The sequence below is a fragment of the Cavia porcellus genome, unplaced genomic scaffold (assembly GCF_034190915.1).
Source record: "Cavia porcellus strain 051 isolate PalLab524CR breed Dunkin Hartley unplaced genomic scaffold, mCavPor4.1 scaffold_15, whole genome shotgun sequence".
Lineage (NCBI taxonomy): Eukaryota > Metazoa > Chordata > Mammalia > Rodentia > Caviidae > Cavia > Cavia porcellus.
This window is the reverse complement of record NW_026947498.1, coordinates 60441908-60464092: the sequence shown is the minus strand read 5'-3', so window position 1 is coordinate 60464092 and position 22185 is coordinate 60441908. Positions and strand designations below refer to the sequence as shown.

The 22185-nt window shown below is 37.8% G+C and overlaps 1 protein-coding gene across 38 annotated transcripts in view; it reads left to right on the top strand.

Annotated features, from left to right (window-relative positions):
• Positions 1-22185, top strand: part of Zbtb20 (zinc finger and BTB domain containing 20) — an 838748-nt gene that overhangs the window by 748328 nt on the left and 68235 nt on the right. For 37 of the 38 annotated variants that reach the window (XM_063225304.1, XM_063225278.1, XM_063225281.1 and 34 more), the window contains one exon: positions 18285-18385. The gene's annotated coding sequence lies outside the window, so the exon portion shown is untranslated. Of the gene's footprint in view, positions 1-3697; positions 3738-18284; positions 18386-22185 lie in introns of all 38 variants that reach the window. The other variant, XM_003469286.5, reaches the window with a different exon arrangement.

Here is a 22185-nt window from a genome sequence, read left to right as displayed (position 1 = left end):
TACCTCAAAGTCTGATTCTGGCAGTTTAGACCTTCGAATTATTTAATTATTATTTAATTAATTATTACCTGCTTTTAACCAGTAGTATCTTTATTAGCTCTCATATATCTCATTTTCCAATCTAAAGCATATTAGAAAACACATTTAGCATAAAATTTGAAAGACAACCCTGAAACACCGTGACTCCAGTTAACTATGGCAGTGAGTAGTGGGCTCAATATAGCTTAGTCTCTCTCTGGTCATTAGATAGGGTGGTGAGGGAGAAGACTGCTTCTCAAAGGAAATAAGAAAACTGTATTTCTGCAAAAAAGGAACAGTGAATAGTCACAAGGAAGATCTTGTATCATGATAACAAAATTAAATTACATTAGCATACTCTGAAAACTGGGATATATTTATATATATATATAAAAGGATATCTATTTAAAACCCATAGGATATGTGTGTATATATATATATACTACATTTTGTGCCTTGTTATAACTTTGTTTGTTTTTGTTTTTGTTTGGAAGAAATTAACAATGTTTCTGTAGTGACACTGTAAGCCAATCTAGCTGAAACTACTCAGGATAAACACCTTGGAAGGCTATTTATTCTTGAATACTTTGTTTTAAGTCCAGCTCTCTTAAAATAAAGATGTTCTTTTTAATTGATCTTAGTTATATAATGTATGTTGTCATCTGGAATAAGGCAAAGTTACTCATATTTAGCTAGTTTACTTCGTTAATGCGTCATTATAAGTGACCAAAAACATGGTACAGGAAGTTGTTTGTGTGTTTTTTCATTGCTTATGCAACTTCCAAGCAGAAAATGTTCTTGACACCAGATGGTAAAGAACAGTCAATTGGAAGTTCTATTCTCCAGATGTATTGATGTTCCGTGTCTTCTTAAAGCCAGTTCAAATACACTTGTAAATTCAAGTCTTAATTTTAGTAACCATTCCACTTCTCCTAGATCATATTTCAATTGGCAAGGGAAAAGGGCTACAGTATTAAATTTACAGGACCTCTGAAGCCAGTTATGTCATGGACAGCAACGTTGTGCATATAATCTAGCCAGATAAAGTTATGTCTTATGTGCTTTTGGACATATGGGGTCCAAATGACTGTGCTATAATGACAGCTATGTGTTTGTACCAAACATATCTTCAACTTTGTTCTTTCTAATAGTGCGTGTTCTTAGGACAATGTAAAAGAAATAACATTTACCCAGTGTTTCAACTTGGCACATAGGTTTTGTTGTGTTTTTTTTTAATCTGTTTAGCAATTTGGAAGTTTGCTTGGAACACAGATGATTAAAGATAAAAAGCTGTTTTTCAAAAAATCTCTCTAGTAAGTAAAAATGAAGATACTATATCTGAATGAATGTGAAAAGTTGTCCCCTTGTATATTTTTAAAGCTTCCCAAACTATCCCCAGTTCCCAGCCAAATGTAGCCTACCCAGATTGTCTTTAGGAATCTAGCAATTCACAGAGATTTGCAGTTAGCCACATATCAAACTGCACTTTCTCTCTTCAGTTCCTACTCTCTGCGCCACCATTTTAGAATATGGTGAGATATGCCAGAGCCCTACCATCTGTTTAATGGGCTAATTATGTTTACCACATGCCTCCTTTACAGGAATACCATGAGTGAGGTTGCCAAACATCATACAAATGTATATGTTTGTATATATTGTTATATAAATATACACATAAATAAAATTGTATACATATATAACAGCACCCAGCATTTCTGAGCTTCCTCCCATCTTCTACCAGCAGGATATTTCGTGGCCCTTCACTTAAGCCTGTCTAGGTATTCGTCAGAGTCTGTGATAATGTGTTGCAGGATGGTCAGACTATGAAGGACACTAACTGAAGGACTTAGAGGGTGAAAAGTTGAAATTCAACTCATATGTCTGTACCTATTCTAGCTATATGCCATATTCTTCTTATTATAATTTTGACACTTTTTGCTTCATAATTAAAAATCAAACTTTAAGTGATACTGTATATTGCTATATCTAATGTCTTAACCCTGTCTTTTAAAAAATAGCACTTCTTTTCTTTATTAAAAAAAAGTCAGACCATTCTAAATAATCACTTCAGTACAAGGCTACACAGCTTTTCTGAACAAAAATACAGCTCTCTACCAATGTACCACAGCTTCTACATTAGGCCTGTTCTTAAAACTAGCATTTTTCCTTTTACAAGAACATCACAACCCTTGCCGATTTTTCTGATGGTTTCTAAACACTTTCTAGATATGTGATCTCAGTAACTCAAGTTATTGCAAGAACTAATTATCACTTGGAATCCATGAAAATTACCAGTGGGTCCCAAGTTAGGCCAAACTGAGTTGCTTCTTGGAAATGAGTCTTAAACTAGGTGTGTCCAGATAGCTTTGAGCAGTAAAGAGTGGAAAAACAGAGCACTGTAGGTAGAAGAAATTAAACTAGCAAAAGTGCAGGACAGGGAGGTAGTATCCTGAACCTACGAGGAAGTCATAGGTAACCAGTCTGGCCGATCAGGATATGATACAAGCTCAGATATTTGGATATTCTATGTGGATCTTTTGTCTGCAGAAAACTAGCTTTGCAGACGCTAGGCTTTGTTAGCTTTGAGAATATATTGGCCTGACAGCAATCTGGAAAAATAGCCATGTCTGCACACCAGACTGTAAACTCAATATGTAACGTTTGTTTAAATATGAAAAACAATACCCACATATGAAGCTATCATTGGTACAACATTTTATTTAGTCTTTTCTAAGATACTAGAGTATTTTTAAAGGCCTTTTCCCCCTGAGCATTAGTATATTTTCTTATACTACTTTAACTGAAGTAAATTATTCAAACAGGGCTGTTTTGTTTTATTTGTTTACTTTTGTTTTTGAAGCTTTATGCTTACCAGGGATTTTATAAACAAATTGAAAGAGAAGAAATAGCCAGTCTGTAAATAACCCAATCAAATAAACTTGCACAAGCATGGGTGCAGGCCTTGTGGGAGGACGAAGAATCTGCATCCATGCCAAAAGGATTGTGTTTTATCTAAGCATAAATCTGCTTTGAGAAGATACATTGTTGTATTAACAAATAGAGAATGATTCCTATTACTTTCCTATATATGCAAGGAAAAATCACCTAAATATTTTCCATGTGACTTCTTTAACCCAAAAACATAACAGTGCAAACCACAGACAACATAGATCAGAAGAAAGCAAGTTTTTACCAAAACAAGAGAAAGGGGGAATTATTCTTTCGTACTTTAGAATCATCAAGTTTTATCACTGGATAAAACCATGTAATTCAATACTCACTTTTTATATATGAGAATGGGTGAGTTTTGTGACTTGTGTAAGGTCTTACAACAATTTATAGCTGTAGGTAGAGATGGAGATCTTTTGAGAAATAGTCAACTGACAGTAAAACCACTCTGTAATTTCTTCAGCTTCTCTGTAATAATTGTAGAGAATTCTAAATTTTCTTATCCCACCAACATTGCCTTTTGTGTGTTGATTATCAACAGGTTTCTCAATTAATTGCCTAAAAGTTTATATTGTAATAATAAATTGTTGAATTCCTATAATAATTCTAAAAGTTAAGATGAGCTCTCAGAAGTATCCTGAGTATTCTACAAATGAAAAGAACATTTATGTCTCCTTTTTATGTGAATCTTTTAATACCTATAACAATGGCCTAATCATATATTTTTCAGGTGTCTAGAGTTTCAGACATTTGTTGGAACTTACAAATAGGTAAGACCAGAATTGCCCATTTGTTTTCTCTGAGTTATCCCTGAGATGTTTTTAAAATGCTATGCCTTTGTAAAGAAGCCATTCCCACCACCATCAGTTTCACCAGTTCCCACTTTCATCAGGATGGCCAGTTACTACAGACTGATTGCCTATCAGGTTCGAAAACAGCTGTGCTCATTGTTTCGCTGATATTTTGTTCAGTGTTAGAGGAGAAAGAAAATGGTGAGAGTCTGGCACAGCACAACTCCCTTTTGTGAAGAAAGAGTCCATCACCAACAATAGACATTCAATAAGTATTTATTGAAAGGACAGAAAAACATATCAAAAAATCTCTTGATCACTTGAAAAAAATAATTCTAAGCTTCTGATACAATGTTGTGCGGTTATTACACCACATATGGTTATTATGATCTACTTGTCAGCAACAATCCAGAAATACCCTTATTGTTGTGATGTGAAATAAAATAGTAATACATTTTTACATCTTAAATGTCTCTGGCCAACAAGTCTTTGCTCGAGTGCCAAACACACCACTGTGAAGGAACTGACTGTCATAGCATTCTGAAATTTTCTTAAGAAAGAATAATTTCCTCCCAGATATATAGAGTGTTATTTAGGCCAAAAGAAAGGGGAAAGGTAAATCTACTTTTCCATAAGTGGGAACCATTTGGCTATATAGTCACACTGGCTGGAAGGAGTAGCCTTTTCTGAAGAAAAACCATGGTGTCTCAGGACTGTTTTTATTAAAACATTAAGTCCACCAACTAAGAACAATTCAATTCACAGAGCACATGAAATAAACAGAAGAGTCTCCCACCAGCAGCTGTGTCCCACCACTATGATCCTATTGTGAAGTAGAGTGATTTAATGGTCAAATTCATTGCCACTGTTCTGCATTTTGATTAAAAACAAAGAAAACTTTAAAAAAAAAACTAGAGCTCATTTACTCTAGAAATCATGTTCATATACTATGTAGCAAAATGAACAGTAATACAGATTTATGATTAAACTCAGCCAACTTTTTGGGTAGGGATCATGGGACATTAGTATTTTTCCTTCATCTACCTCCTGCTCCATTTTTTTTTTTTAAATTCTGTGTCCTAACTCAACTAAAACCTTTTTAGCTTACAGATTTGGAGAGTGTTCCAAAAGGAAATATCCCAAAAAGAAGCAGAGTAAGTCTTTTGGGGGAACACACAATCATTTTGGCAGATAATTATCTCATCATGACTTTTTATATCTGTAAACAACTAAGGAGCCTGTGGAATACCCAGGTATTGGTCCTTCAAGTGAAGGTGTCCTAGGACAGTCTGGTTTTAACTCATCTAGTTCACTGTTCCACATTACTGAACAACCAAAACAGAGAAGGAAGTCTTCCTTCTGTGGTCCTAGCCCACAGATGAGTAGGAGGATGTACCCTTGTAATTTTCCAGTCTCCCCCCAATCCAGTTTACATGATATCTAGGGCTATGTGGCTCCTGGGACTGCATACTCCAAAAAAATATGGTATAGTATTCCAGTAACTTTTCTTAAGATGGGCAAAGTGAAGTAATAGAGACTTATATGTTATAAATTTGTAATTCTTTTCTTCATAAACTTGTAAACCTTTTCTCTCAACCAAATGAATGATTTAAACAAAAACTTATCTTTATAATCTTTTAAAGTCATTTTTCAGCCTCTTCTATTATTTTGCTTTTTGGCACTAACAGGTGGCTGATGTATGAAAAATACCTCATCATGTATGATAAGCCAGAGAGTATGCTAATGGGAAAACTGTGAGTTCATAATTGCAGAGTTATCTCACAGAAAAAAAGCGGCTTACGTAACAGTGCCTGACAACATGTAGCTTGCATGTAGGAACTGTACTGTGTTTGCAGCTGTCTTTCATTCTCTAGAATTTTATGCAATGAATATAGCAAAGGACCTTTAGAATATAGTCTGTCATCAAGCAAACAGGAGAAAAGAAAAAAATCCTTTGAAAATTAGATCTGGGTGGTGTAAGCTAGTGGCCAATCCAGTAAAATAGTCACCCCTCTGTCTTTTGGGTTTGAAGTTTTCACACAAAATTGAGTTCTGTATTAGAAAATGTGTCTGTTTCACCTACACTCCAAGAGGCTGAAGCAGAAAGATTGCAAGTTTGATCCTAGTCTGGGCAAAGAAGCAATTTAGTGAGCTCTTGTCTCAATATTAAAAGTCATAAAAGAGCTGGCAATGTACCCCAGTGCAGAGATCCTAGATTCAATTCCCCATACCAACACCAGGAAGAAGGAAGGAAGGAAAGGAGGAAGGAAGGAAGGAAGGAAGGAAGGGAGGGAGGGAGGGAGGGAGGAAGGAAGGAAGGAAGGAAGGAAATTTGTTTCTTACAATTCATTGAACTAGCTCAATATATACATCATCAGATCTCGTGATGCATGTTTAATCAATATATTTTAAAATACAAAGAATCATTTGTGCTATCCTTTTCTCTGCCTCCTCTCTTTGTATCCTACTCTCTAGTGAAGCCTTGAGAGCCGTGTGTGTGTGCGTGCACGTGTGTGTGTGTTGTGTGTCTGGGAGGTAGACAGATTCCCTACCTGGAAATGGCTTGCTATTATTAGACATTCAGTTACCAGGGGTTATGTAAGACAATTGAAGCTCTGTTTTTTAACAGAGACATGATTCATGCTGCTTGTAGTAACAGTAACCACCTCCGAAGGAGACAGAAACCAGACACAGACAAAGGCTGGAGAAATCAATGCTGACTCCGAATAGCCATTCCCCTGATATCCTCTACCTTCCAATCAGAGCACTTAGGTTATCTGGAGAGGAGGCTCCTGCTAATTCTGGATCTTTTCCATCTCCCGGGGGTGCCAGCTGAAATCATGTGGGCTGAAGCTGTGTACAGGAGGAAACTGGGCCTCAGCAAATGTGATGTCTGACCTCCTTCCGGAAGTGTTCTCCTATTTTCAGATACACACGGAAGAATAGTAAAAGTTACCTGTGCCATGGCTCAGGATTCTCTGTAGCTTTCATTCAGAAAGACTAGAACTTGAGAGTGGGCTCACTCACTCAAGTAACTTTCCTCAAGTGATGCTTTGCTGTGTGCAGGAGAGGAGCGGAGGCAGAGAGATTTGAGCAGGTGCCAATGCTTTATCATAGCTTCTGCCAAAACCCCAGTGGAAGGGGAAGAATTGTCAGCTCCCACACACATTAGAGAGCCTTTCCTGATTTTTCCTGACTCAGTACTCCACAGAATCCAAAGCATTTGCACATGCATCAGCTTCACAACTTTATGAAACAAGCTAAGCTCACGTTCTGATCAATGCCATTTCATAGCTAAGAAATTTTACAATTAAGCTGCCCTGTCTTCCCCCTCCACCCTCTTCAGATTCCAAGCTTCTCTGCTGTGTAAGGTATGATATGAACTCATTTTAAGAGAATATTTGTAAAAGCATCACACAACCTTTATGTGTCGTTTTTAAACCAATGTGAAACATTGCCAACAGTGTCTCCCTACCCCCACCAAGGACGTCATCCTGGAAAAGATGCAGAGATCTCAGGCTAAACCCAGAAGAGAAAAGTAAACAATTTTTACTATGAAAAGAAATTCAAATACTGTATGGCAGAAACTGCTTATGCCTCTTAGAAAAATATTGCTTATGCCTCTTGGAAAAATAAGAGCATAAGCATAGTAGCCTGCTGTATATCACTAATTGCACTATATGCCTAGTTGCCTAGTAGCCTGTTAGATACCGCTAGGCAGTCCACCCTTAATTTTCACTTTCAAATAAGTATATCATTCAGAATAACATATGACAGAGAAAATAAGCCATTAAATTCCCAAAGCCAGTGAAAATTGCAGTTTTAAAAATATTTAATAATATTGCACTAACAATCGGTGTCTAATATGTTACATATCTTAACTAAGGACTGACAGAATTTTCTATTTATGAATTTTTGCCATTATCCTACTGTTTCACACACTATATAGCACAATCCATACCTCTTTCAAGGTAAACAAAAGCAAGCATTCTCATTTATTAAAAAAAAAGTTTAAATCTTTCACTTATATACTACTTTTTGTTCAGGACCTTAGTAAAGAACCTCAGAGATGACAGTTCATTGAACTATGTTTTCTCTTCTGCTAAAATTTAAAAGCCATTTGTTCCTGCAGTTTTAAGGAAGAGAGCTATACTCTTTTCTCTCACATAATAAAACTCCCTGGCCAGGCATCAGAAACTAAATTTCTAGTCCTATCCTCGCTACAAATTCACCATTAGGGAACCTATTAAGTCCCTACTTCAGATACCATCCAATCTGAAAAACTCAAAGCTGCTTAATATCTAGTTATTATACACTTACCTGAGAAAACCTGCTCTGTGCTCTTACATGTTGAAGCAATAGAAGAGTTTTACAGGGAAGATGGAATTCATTGTTAGGGGGTTTCATGTTGTACAAATAGCTATCAAAGCACCTTGACTTATACAGTGCAATGTGTCTCCAGACTGACTCAAAGAGAGGTTGGAATACAAATGGAAGACATTAGCAGACCCAACACACATTGCAAGTATTTTCTACACAGCCTGTATACTAGACCCAGAAGTAAGCAATCCATCCTCAGTCAAGACTGCTTTTGACTTCCCTGTGTAAGAAAATAGCCTTTCCTTTTCATCAAGATACCATGATATAATGATCACAGATAGTAATTTTATCATTGGAGAGAGGCATTTTTTCCATCAATAATTTTCATAGGCCCTTTGACATTCCAAGATTATTTTATCCTTATGCCTACCTGGTATTAATTAATATAGATTCTTATTTTTACCTGAGAGCAGAGCTGCTCCAGTTCTTAAGGTCTGTCCTCTATCCAAAGCTTTAGACACACATGTTGCCATTTGTGGAGGAGAGCGTAATGAAAGTAGTGTTTCTTCCCGATATAGTGATGGTGCAGTCCACCTGGACCTTATCTTTCACCCATTGAAATCACGTTTTCATCTGTCAGACCATAATGTCTGTCATTCCATCTCTGGTAACCAATGGCATCATTATGGATAGCATGCTACCACATTAAAGCTACACAGCAATGTTGTATGTTAGTGATTGTAAGACAAGGTCTATGTCCTCGTAGATGTACACTCACAATGATGCAGAAAATAAGCATGAAAGTACAGTGTTACCATATATTTAAGTGCTAAATGAGTAGCATGTAGATATGCACCAAGGCAGTCTTCATGAGTAAAAGTTTCATTAGGAATACAGTACCATATAGGGTCCCTGAAAAAGAAAGGTCTAGATATGAAAAAGTAATAAAGGTATTCCATCATGACTGAATATGTATAAATGTGCTTAACTTTCTGACACCCTATGAATTCACCAGTTTAGACCCTGTGGAGCATTGATGGAAAAATCTTAAAGGGCTTATTTGATAGAAATTTAGTGAACTTGTGTGCCCAGGATCATGATTTGGAACTAGAGAACATCCTAGTAAAGCATCTTTTCTCTAAATGTGTCCTGAAATTAATAAATATTCCATTGAAAAAGATGTAGAGGGAATCTGCAGTCTAGTAAGCTTGCACAAAGTTGGAGTCTTTGGCATCTTTAAAAAGATATTAATATCTTTATATACATAATAAATTTTGAAGAGTAATACATAATAGGTTTCCTAAGTTTATTTGACCAAAGAACTTTTTGTAAAATATATCTCAAAGTTCTAGTGTCCTATAAAACTCATTTTGAAATATATCACCCGAAAGGATTTTGAAGGACAGGAATTGATGACAGGACAAAAATCTATATTGTGATGGTTAATCTAGTACAATTGGGAATGATTTTGCCATCAACTGCAGAGCATGTATCACTCCTGAAACCAAAGGGAAGAGAAAAAAAGATCAAAATAGAGAAGATAATCTCCAAGAAAAGAGCAGAATAAGACAAAGATACAGATCTTGGGGAAACAAAATAATGAAATCCAGAAAAACTAAGGAAAATGAGAGTCTATAAACATATCACAGAAAGTGGCATAGATTCTTCTATAAAAGTAGGAGGCAAGACTGTCATCTGAAAAAGGAAATAGAAAATGGGACTTGATGAAAGTAGAACATATACTAAGAAAAATTACCACGGCTTGCACTTGGAAACAGTGGGCAGAAACGACAGTCTTGACGGCATGTATGTGCAGGGTTTTACACTGACAGTGGGAAGGATTGCTGAACAATAATCTGGATCCATGATTAAAGAAACTAAGAAGAAGCCCTGCATTCAGGGGAGTGGGATCTGTAATCATAGATAGTAACAGATGGGTGAATGTGAGGTAAGGCCAGACTGAACAAAGACATCTGACAAAACTAGCAGGTGCCTTCTAAGGGACCATATTTAAAAAACAAAAAAGCAGCCTCCTTAGGTGTAAGGGAAGGTGAGTTTAAAAGCTGGGTTTGGACTACTTTAAGGCCAAGGTGGAGTTTTAAGAAGAACTAGGAGAAGGGCTAAGTAGTAGCTAAGGAAAAAGGATGATGAAAGCCTTCTGGGGTTTTCTATCACATTATAAATCAGTTGTGGAGGTAAAACATGAATCAAGGGTAAGTTTGAGAAAGTGAAAAGACAAAGTCCAAGAGGTTTAGAGGTTCTTGATGGAGAATCTAGAATAACCCAATGGTAGGACCTTAAATGAAGAGGACTGGAATAAAGGCAGGAAATCAGTGGGTTAGTAATCACAAGTGAGGTATAGGTGAAGCATTGGATCATTGTGGTTACAACCTGGCTTTAAACGTTGCTTTACTATGTCATGGTTTCATGCAAATAACTATCTTTCCTAAGTAGTTTCAGATTCCTCATCTATACAGTTCCTCACCATGATCACTTCAAATGGTAATCCTAAGAAAGCGAAGCGTGAAAAGGCAAATGCCTGCCACATAGTAAGCACTTAGTAAATGGTAGTCAGAATTGCTACACAGCTGATGGGAGCGAGAGAAGGGAAGCTGTTCATTTTTGAGTGTGCTGTGTGTGGTAGTGCCATTGTGATGTTTCTTGGTACCTGTTTTTCCATTTAGCCACAGACTATAAAGGTTAGGTAAGAAACATACTCAGTATGATGGACAAAGTACAGGGAAAAGTCTGGCAATATCAAATAATATGCTGTGCTATGAATCATGCTCATGTTACACTCTTCACTACAAAGTTTAAAGTGACCTTATAACCAGGACCTGTGGTAGGCTTTCTGTAAAGGAAGACTTCAGTGTAAAATGACTTAGAGAAAGGTGAGCTTGCGTTATCGGGTGTTCATTAAACTAGAAAATCATCATAGCATTATATATTACCTGATCTTAAAAATCTCTTACTTTAAATAAGAATTCACTGTACCTGAAACACAAAGGCTCTTGGGACACGCAACTATTATTAGCAAGAGTTGGTGAATTGTCAAAAAAGAATCAAGAGGTCTCTGTGGAGAAAATTAACATAGATTTATTGTGACAAACAGTAGGACTGTGATTTCACTTTCTTTTGGCAGGGCCATCCCAGGGGTCTTCAAGCCAGCAAAGGTATTTTCTCTGGACATGGTGATTAGCCAGTGGTTAATTAAGAAACTAAAATGCAAAAAGTGAAACAGCATACAAAAGCTGAAAACATAGTTTCTGATTAGTTTCTCTGGTCATGATGCTTTTGGTGCCTTATTCATTAAGTAGTTTTTTCACTAGTTTCCAGAGAAGTGGGATTAATGATATACACTTGAAAATTTGTTTCAGGTAATTAGTTTAAAAGTTAAAAGTCAAATAGATTTCTGTAACAGGTTTAATGGTTTAACAAGTTGACGAGCTACTTAATTCCCACATTTTTCTTCTCAGAGTATCGGAATTGTAAGGGACCTTAAAATTATAAAATCCACCTCCTCTTTTTTAGTAATGGAAAGGCTGAGCCATTTTGAGATTAAGTGCCTCTTCTGAGGTCATGTAGCCAGTCTGATTTTACTTTCTCTTTTCTTAATCTCACTCCTGGCTCTTCCTTCTTTTTTTCTCTAATATTGTTACTTCCCACAGTCACCTCTCTGCTGATTATTTGTTGCATTTACCCTTGTTTTATGGAATCTCCTGTGACTCAAATTATAAGACAGTGGGTCTTTGCCAGTTAGTAACCCCTCACCACTAACGTACTACTACATCTGGAGCAAAGAAATGAGGGAAGTAGAACAGTTTTAAATTTACTGTGACCTTTGAGACAGCTTTATCTACACCTGGGAATTGCTGTTAGACAATTAAGGTTAGTAAAGCTTACTGAATGTCTCAGTGGAAAGGTGTTATTTGAATTATTACCAGATAATTATTGTTAAAAAATAATATAGAAACTTTCCATGTTTGAGACATTATCATTTTGAATTTTCAAAGGCTGGGGAGAGCCGCAGGAGCTCCACAAACATTTTTTTCCACAATGTACTCAATGCCAGAAACTCCTTGAATTCTGCCTGATCCCTGGTAACTTGGCAGAGTGGCCCAGAACGAGAAGTCAGTCATGCTACTGAGCTGTGAGACAAGTTACTAGGTGTGAATTCCTTCAAAACAGCACTCGGTAGTCAAGAGAGCACTGGACCTGAGGCCTGTGGTCCCTTGGCCATCTCCATCAGCAGTGTCAGGGGGCCTGTTGGGAATTCATCTCAGACAGCCACCCCAGAAACACTGACTCAGAAACGCTCAGGGATCCCTCTTACCCATTATAATTAGGACTGACATAAGGTATTCTCATTTTCAATTAGAAAAGAACTATACTGATCAGCAGTTCCACAGTAATTCCTTCACATCAGGTCTCTGCTCCCACCTCTTTCCAATGGCTTTGAATTTTGGTAGAAAATGTAAGTATCTTCTCTGTGCTGAGATCACAGATAAAAACAGCTATGTGCTGGTGCTACACTGGTACAATTGTTGTATATTGAAAAGAACACAGGTTTAGAGTCATAGAAATGTGAAAAGCCAGAAATATGGTATCTGGCTTTGTAATCTTGAACCCATTACACAACCTCACTCTCACTATTCCTCATCTGTATAGTGGGTTTGCTAATGCATATGGCATGACTATGCTGATTAAGTAGAAATATATTTACCTTGAAAATTGCTTATTGCAGTCCCTGATATACTTTAGACATCCAGTAAGTGGTAGCTAATAGTGTTACTGTTGTCTTTTCTTTCATCTTTTTTTTAATCTTGAAAGTATTTCTAATTTTAGGATGATTTTGGCATAATTTCAGAGGAATGGGAAAGGCCATACTGAAATAAGGCCTCCAGTTCTTTGCAGTGTACATGGCAGTGTTTTACATAATAGCAGTGCTTCCTAAGTGTATCTTAGACAGAACCTAGAGAAACATTGACAGTGAAACAGGCTGAGAACTAACCCACCAACATTTCTGCCTCTGACAACATCAAGGAGCTTGTCAACTGGATTCCAAACACTCATTATTTATTACAGTGATCATGTAAAAGACAGGAAAAACATCTGGATTTCCTGAGAAGAATTTGTGGCACCAATAACCTCTCAAAATTATCTTTTGACCTAAAAACTGTGTACAGTGGATATGCAAGTCATTAAAGGGGAATAAATATGAAACCCTAGGAAGTCATTTTCATTGAGTCTTTTTTAGAGTATAACCACCCTTTTAGCAATAAAATGCTACCACAACACAGAGGTTCCTATTAATAGACCCTCAGTGTATGCTAAGATAAGAAGGTAAATGAAAAATTGGGAATAGGTGACAATTTGCCACACCCAAAAAAAAAATGGATCTAAGATTGTAGCAGCAGAATGTGGAGCTAAGAAAAAAAAAAAAACTTGATTAAAAGAACAGTTATGGCTCTATACAATTGAAGGCAATATTGGGTACATTTTAAATGTACATTTGTCTAATTACACAAAGAATTTGTACCGTCGCCACATAACTTTTTACTGAAATGTATTAGGTATATCAATTAGTGATTTTCTTTATTATTTTAAGTAATTTCCAAGCAGGGGGAAAAAAGGGTAGTTCTGTCTGGTAAAATGTTGATCATCTCCTCTCATGATCTCATGATGAGTTAGAAAGAAAAATACGAGCTCTTTAACCCAAATTGCTGTACCTATGGCTGCTGAGTTGTTATTTAATGAATGTCTCAATGCACAGTATGCTTCTACCACATCAGCCAAAAAGAGATTGACTAACACTCACAAGTTTCTCCCCTGATAAGAGACAGAAAGTTAAGCACCGACTTGGAAGGGACAGATAAAGTCTTGTAGTACTGTTAGCTAACACTTAATAGGGTGCTTTTCTGGCCATAGTGAGGTGACTGAGGTCCCCTGCAAGGCCTGTTTTCCTTACTGATACAGACACTGGTATCTCACTGTAGTTTTTTCTGGGTGTTTGTGCTCGAGGAAAAGGATATAAAGGAGATTAAACAATTAATACGTTTTCTTCATGAGAGGAAAGCAAGGCAAGAAAATAATAATAAACTTGGGAGAACATTTCTACAAGAAAATTACTAAAACAAGGGAAAAATAAATGAATATTGAAACAAATCTAAAGCAAGAATACTGGACAAAGTTAGTTACAAAAAGAAACATTAGTATCACATACCAGAAGATGATCAATAGTATGTTTCTATAATTTAGTCATAGATTTATTGCAACCTCTTCTCACCAAGAACTGCAGTAGAATCTACAGCTTTTCCAAATATTTCCAAATAGATATATTGTGATATTGTCATAATTGTTTCTACCAGTAATGTCAGGAAAATTTGCTTCCTTGTTTTCTAAATCTCTCCTCATTTTTCAGACACTAATTGACTATAAAAAGAAATTTTTCAATTTGGCTTGATGAAGCAAATAAGTAAATCATTAATTTTTTGAAACATAATATATCCATAGTGTATCCATAGGCTACACACCCTAATCTCACTCTATCTTTGTCTTTCTGTCCCTGTCTCTGTCTATCTCTGTCTCTGTCACTTTTTTTCTCTCTCTCTCTGGTCTGGTCCCCATTGATGTTATGATGGACTATTGCTGTTGAACAAGAACTGACAGATATTTAGGGATGTGTGACCCTTCGTGTGAGTTATCTGACTCAGCAACTGAAAGGATGTGACCTTGAGCAAGTCAGTTCTCCTAATCTCTTCATCTGAAAAATGAAACCAGTAGAATAGATAAACTTTAAGGTCTTTTCTGTTGTTCTTCAATTTCCTAGATTATTTTTTTTTCCTTTTGAATTCAGTACAGCAGGCATCAGCTAAGCACAAGCTTGTGTGCCAGGCACTTCATATCATACCATAGAGGTGAAAAAAGGGATGATCCCTGTCCCACCCCATCATAAAGGGGCATGTTCAACATTTCTGTAACAACAGACAGGTTAGCAAGAAAAAAAGCACAAGAAATTTATTTGATCATAGTCTTACGGAACATGAGAGCCTTCAGATTGAAGACCCGGAGTGACTGTCCTTTTTTTGTGCTTAAGTTTAAGAAAGCATAGAAAATTTTATAGAAATGTGATTGGACAAAAGGAGTCTGAACTAATGGTAGTAGATTGAATGTAAAACCAGCAAGGCCTGTCGGTTCAGATTCTTGTTGACTGTCTCTGCACAGCATTCCTTCCTCCCGGGTATAGGCAGGGCTTCCTCTGAATTGGTGGTCTTGTGATCTACTATCAGAAAAGGTAGGCAGGAGAATTTCTTTACGACCAGCACTTTCACAGAAAGGCAGGAGAAGATTGAAGAACTATTTTTTTACTTGGGGGAAAGGAGGTCTGGTTTCTATGCACTCCTTGAGGAGGACAAATTTGAGTTTCTGTGACTTGTCTCAGGAGAGAAAGGAACAGAAGGCAGGAGGGAAGAATGGGACTCAGAAACTGTACTTCTGGGGCTGGGGATTTACCTCAACAGCATAAGCGCCTGCCTTGCAAGCAGGCAGTTGTGAGTTCAATCCCCAGTACCGATAAAAAAGAAAAAGACAAAAAAAAAAAAAAAAGAAACTATACTTCTGATGTTACTTCTGTGACCTACGCTTTGGGGTATTGCTTTCTGTGCTCCAATTGTATATGAACTAAAAATTTTCTCTGCCTTTAAGGAGCTTACAGAGAAGGAAGACAAATTACACAGATACTTATTAAAGATGACATAAAATACAAAGGGAACAGAATAAATAAGGACTTCAGGATTCAAGAAGGTAAAATGCTTTCTAAATAAGGAAGCATTTAGTTGGCCATCAAAAAGCTACATGTGGTGGCATAAGCACCTGCCTTGCAAGCAGGTGGTCGTGAGTTCGATCCCCAGTACCGATAAAAAAAAAAAAAGCTACATGTAGACATTGGAAAACGGGGGACAGTACCATGCACATTGTGGGCAAGAGCAGGCTCTTGCTAGAGTGCAGGATGGACTGCAGAGATAAGAAAGGGAAGTTCAGGCAAGGCATAGGGGCTCCAGTATTCAGGGAAGGCGATGCAGAAGGACAGCAAGCTGAAGCCCAGTTTGGGAAACTTATTGAGACCCCATCTCAAAATAAAATAACAAAATAAAATGCTGTAGTTGCAGTTCAGTGTGAAGGCCCTATGTTCAATATCCACTATAGGAAATTTTAAAAAAGGAAAATTTGATTGGGACCACCTTATAGCAACACTTAAAGCCAGACTGAGAAGTCTGAATTCAATCCAGTGAGCAAAGAGGATTTTGACCAAAGGAAGAATGTTTAGACTGTTACTTTAGTGTATTAATATGTCAGGGGGAAGGATAGTCTAAGGTGAAAAGAAACTGGAATTGAAAGCAGTTTGGAAAGCTTCAGAGAAGTCTTGGCAGTAGGTGACAAGGGGATAAGTATGTGTTGAGTATGGAAAATAAGTATTTATTCAAAAAACACAGCTAGAGGAAAAAAATCCACAAGATTTGGCAGCTGTTGGGATATAGACGGCAAATTAGTTAATTAACTGAAAGGATTACAAATGCCTCCTCAGTTATAGACCCAAGAAACTGGAAGAAGATGGTATCAGTGGCAGGAAACAGGAAGTTTGGAGAAAGAACAGACTTTTGAGAGAAATCGATAAATTCTGTTTTAATTTTTCTGACTTAGAACATCCTGCATTTGATAGAGTTATAAACTTCTCAAAATTAAAGGCCCTGAATTATTCATCCTTTCCAGGTGCCTAATAAATGCTGTGTGAACACGGATGAGCAAAGGAATAAGTGTATCCATCATCAGCTCTTATTTAGACTGTGGGTCTTGAACTGTGTAGACAAGCAAGTGCTAAAGACAGCAGTGTGGACACTCTATGGAGAAGTGATTGTTGAGTTCATGGAGGACACAGAGAGGAGAAGCTTCATTAATGGCACAGAAGAAGTAAAGACAAGCCAGGGAACGAGGCAGAAGAGTAAACTGAGAAGTGAGAGGAGAGTCAGGACAAGGCCACGGCCCCATGCCAAGGAAGGCAAGTTTTGGGAACAATGCAATCTTTGGAGACCAGTGTGGCCGCAAAGGCAAGGCCTGGGACACTCAGTTTGTACCTCTGAGACAGATAACGGTTGTGTAGTCACACGGGCTGAGCTCCTCAGGGCTAGAAGACGTGAACAGAGCAGAGTGAAAGTGTAGAGAAGGCAAGAGCTCTACCTGGATCAGATCAGTGAGTGTGCTTCACCAGGTAAGAACTGAGCAGTAGAAAGGGAAGACTGGAAAAAATTCTTCAAATACCAGAAATGTTAGATAGATAGATAGATATAGACAGACAGAGAGATAGAGAACCACTGTTCAGCCTTTTAAAAGGAGGAAATCATGTCATTTGCCACAATGTGGTCAAACCTGGATGGTGTGTTAGGTAAATAAGCCAGGCACAGAAAGGGAAATATTGCACTGTCTCACTTACAAATAGAACTCAAAAAATTTGAACTCACAGAAGCAGAGAATAAAATGGTTACCAGAAGCTGGGGAGCTATTGGTCAAGGAATACAAAATTTCTATTAGACAAAAGAAATAAATTCAAAAGTTACTGTGTATCATAGTGACTGTAGTTAACTAAATACTGTACACTTGAGCATTATTCAGAATAGATTGTAACAATTCTCACATTAAAAAAGATGAGATAATGTATATGTTTATTAGCTTGAATTGGCCATTGTATGATGTAAACATACATAAAAAGATGATGTTGCATGTGATAATAAAATTTTTGAATTTTTGTCAACTAATGATTAATAAGTAAACATATAATATAATATAATATAATATAATATAATATAATATAATATCAGTGGGGAAACATCAGAAGAATCAGCTGTGGCAAGGCTAAAAGACACTGTTACTTCCACCCCCCATACTCCTGACTCAGTTTTCAATCTGAAACAAAAATGTGCTCCATCTGCATAGGAACAGTGCTGTTGGTGTCTGAGACTGCACAGGCAGTCGGTGAGAACGACTTGGTGACATCCTCTCTGCTCTCCTTTACCACTGTCTAGTGCAAGCACGAAGAACCAAACTCTCGGCCACATCCCACAGCTCTATCACTATCACAATAAATTATCACCGTCTCTATCACCCACTACTCAAACAACCTTACTTTTTGTTTTGTTTTGTTTTCTGTGCTAGATGCCGCAGCTCTCTGTTCCCTGCCCCAATGAACATCTGCACTAGGCCCAAGCCTTGGAGTGACTTACCTGAAGAGTGACACCATTTATTTGGAAACTACTGTAAGTACATTATGCCTCCAATGAAAAGCTCCTTAGTTCACTTCGTTTAGTTAAAAAAAAAAATACACAGACAATTGTAAAAGCAGGCAAAATGTTACATGGCATCATCTCTTAGATGCAGCCTTGCCTGGTATGTGTACTGAAGCAGATGTGAGTACACTCTGCAGGGTTGGGTGGAATTCTTGGTCATCTGCATGGCTTCCCAGAGCAGCGGCAGGTCCTCCCAATATGTTTGGATCTCATCATCCCTGTATGTCACCCTTGAATCTCATGGAGCCTGTCATTTCATCTCACTCTAGGCAAACATGGGCCTGCTTTGCTTGTCTCTGTCTACTTACCTGAACTGCACCCTCATTCTGTTGCCTCACTGACATGAGAGGAAGCCAAGGCCTCCAGTGGGAACTCCGGCTCTTGCTGTCCACAGCCCTAAGCCATCGTGACAGCTCAACTTTGCCCTCTGGATGCATGGCTCTATGTCGCTGGCTTCGTTTCCTCCATGTCAGGCATTCATGTAGGGGAACTACTGTAATCCTTGCAAGGAAGTGTGCAGAAACAAGTTGGGGGAGGAGATAAGCTACCTGCAGGAAATCATGATGAAAAACTGGTGTGAAGGATTCATTAATCACTGCTGAAACCAGCAGATGAATGTGTGCTTTTTTTCACTAGAAAAGGCCAAATATTTGAATTCTTTAGAAACTGTGCATAAAAAATAACTTGATTATACATTTTTAAATGAAAGTTCATTCTAGATGTTTTAGTTACAAGTTTTCCTATATGGTGTGAGGCAGGTGAAAGTTGGTGTTTTACAGACATCTCTGTTTCTAGAAAACACAACCTGGGAGACTAACATTCCACTTAGGCTTCAAGTAGGATTGTCACATTCTATATCTTTAGCTGTTCTGTCATAAATCAAACCCAGAGGAAGGAAGTCAGAGTTCTATTTTATTTTTAACTTCTAATGTTTTTGGTTTCCTGGGTAATAATTGATGGTAACTGACATGGAGGTGATTGGTAGGCCTACTTAGCCTGGTGAGGGATGTGGAACTTCAGAGTGTTGGGGTCCAACTTGAGACCAAAGACGTGAAAAAATTGGAAATAGAGTTTCTTTCATACTTACTCAGGGAATTTACTTGAATGATACCATCATTCATCCTTAAGTTCAAGTAAAAAGTCTCCTAGAAAAGACCAGGGGAATAGCTCAGTGGTGCAGTGCCTACCTGGCAAGTGTAAGGTCATTAGTTTGATTCCTGGTACAAAAAGAAAAAAAAGTCTCTTAAAAATCTCACAATTCAGTAGTTTTCTGAGGCCTAGATGTGTAGCTCAGTGGAAAGGCATATACTTGGCAGATAGGAGGCCCAGTGTTCAGAGCCCAGCCTTACAAAAGTAAGATAGTTTTCTGAACTTTCTTTCATTCCAGAGTGACTATGCTAGTGCCAGAAACACAGCCAACACACTAGGTTACGAATGGTTTCAAAGTTTCTGTGTCCATTGGGAGGGAAAGTGTCCTTACTACTCCAGCATTCCTGTGCTGCAGAGGACCCAGATCTAGATTCAGAATCAGGCTCTGATGAGTCTGGACAATTTCAGGGAGGCCCACAAACGACCATCTGCTTCTTCCCTAGGAAGAATTTCCCTGTTCAGAGTACCAGTGTATTTTCACTTCTCATGGGCCTGACTGAATGGACAGATTGAATTACAGTAACCCTCGCAGTGTCTGGTGTCAAATTCCTCATCACTCTAAAGTGAAACAATAATAAAACTTAGAGACTTGCTAGTCGTGCAAATCAACAGGGTTCAGAAAGTATAAAATTATAAACTGATTGCAAGGGTGTCCCTTTCTGTGAAGTCTACAGTGCTGTGGGCCTTTTCGAAAGGCTTAAGAGTAGGAGTAGGAGCAAGTAATAACTTTAACACGCTGCCTGCACACCCTGCTCAGTCAGTGAGCCTACCTTCTTCCCAGATTGTTGTACAGTTAAGTGAGATAGTGCATTTATAGTTTCTGGTACAGCAGAAGTGCACGTATCTCGTCAATCAGCTAAAACATACTGTGTTTCAAGCACTCTTCTAAGCACTAGGGATTTGGGTACAAATGAAACAAACAAAAATCCTCACTCTTGAGTTTATATTTAGTTTTCTTGCTCTCTAAATGACAAATGGACAAAATAGGTACATAGAAGGCAGAAAAGAACTCATTTTTCTTTTGTTTTACTCTTTCCTTCCTAAGTAATAATTGAGATGAAAAAAATAAAAGAAGGAAAGAAAAGATATGCTGATGAGTGTTGTCCCCTCAAAGTAAACCCCAGAACCACTCTCACTTCATATGTGACCTGAGAGAGATCTCTGGAGGATGTCACCCAGGCTGTCTTGTCCTCTGGCTTCCCTTTGACTTTGGCCAAAAGGAGACATTAGCAAAAGATACGGGAGTGGGAAGAAAGAGGGGTCAGGCTATTTAGTAGTCCTGTACCCTTTCCAGCTTCAGCTCTGACTCAATTTAGTCCTGTACCCTTTCCTTTGGCCCTTCAGTTCAAATGGTTTAAAACTGAGACAAACAGCTGTCCACTCTTGCCAATACTGGTGATTCAGTATCCCTTGAAGGTCCCTTCGCTTAGCCTTTGCTACACCTCAGTGTCTAGTCTTTTTCTAAACTGTCCCCCTTTAATTGTACGTGCCATCTACTTCTTGCAGGATCCTGACTGTCACAGTGAGGTAGAAATACACTAAAAACATTCTAAGTCAGCTCTGCTAAGAAGGTTGAAACAGTTGAAACAATACAGTAATCACAAAAATGTTTTAAGTTGATGTGAGAACATTGGACCAAGTAGCAAAAGGCTCAATCATAAGAAAATGTGATAAGCAAGTGCTGTAGGACAGTCTCAGTGAATAGATTGTAGCGTTTGGGCTCACAGGCTTCCATCAGCACAGTACAGCTTGCTTGACCTTGCACTTCAGGGAGCTTTGAGAATAGCTACAGCAGTGACAAACATGTGCAGAGAAAGGTGTGGGGTGGCAGGGGATACTGTAAGATCAAGGTGTGGAAGAAGAGATTCCTGTCCTTTCTGCAACAATCTATTTGCTCATGGCCCAATCTACATATTAAAAAGATTGCTAAGATGTAGGAAATGCCTCACTGTATAACTAATTTGATGGAAACCACTGACCTAATGCTAGGAAAAGAGCTATCATTATTGAATACTAACTCTGTATCAGCAAGGGATTAGAAAAATGGAGTATGATATTAAATTTAAAGAAAATTATTACAATAAAAAAGACACCGCCAACAATTCCCTTCAGACACCCCCTAATCATATCAAACATACTTATCTCACCATTCTTGCCATGTTAGAAGCAGTTGTGTAAATTCTCTTTCATGTTTTTATAAGGTATGATCAAAAATATGGTGAGTGCTACTGCCAAGTGCCACCCAGTAGAAAAGCAAGCTCATAGAAACATCACAGTGTGTCCTTCCCCACTTTATTCATTGGATCTAGCACTGTGAGACTTGTGTCTCTTCCTCAGGGTCAAAATGCCTATGAAACACAGCGATGTTTAATTAATTCAAGACATAAAGACATCAAGACTAGCAAACTCAGGACACTCAAAAAAGCGGACTTCCAGAGCTGCCTCAGAAAATGGCAGCAGTGGTGAAATAAGTGTTTCAGCACCAGGAGAGTGTATTTTGAGGGGATTAATGACAATGTGTCTTTTACTGTAATACTCATTTCAAATGTAAGCATTCACTGTATATTTTGATCTTACCTTGTTCATGGATCACTTCATTTATTCCTCATGATAGCCCTAGA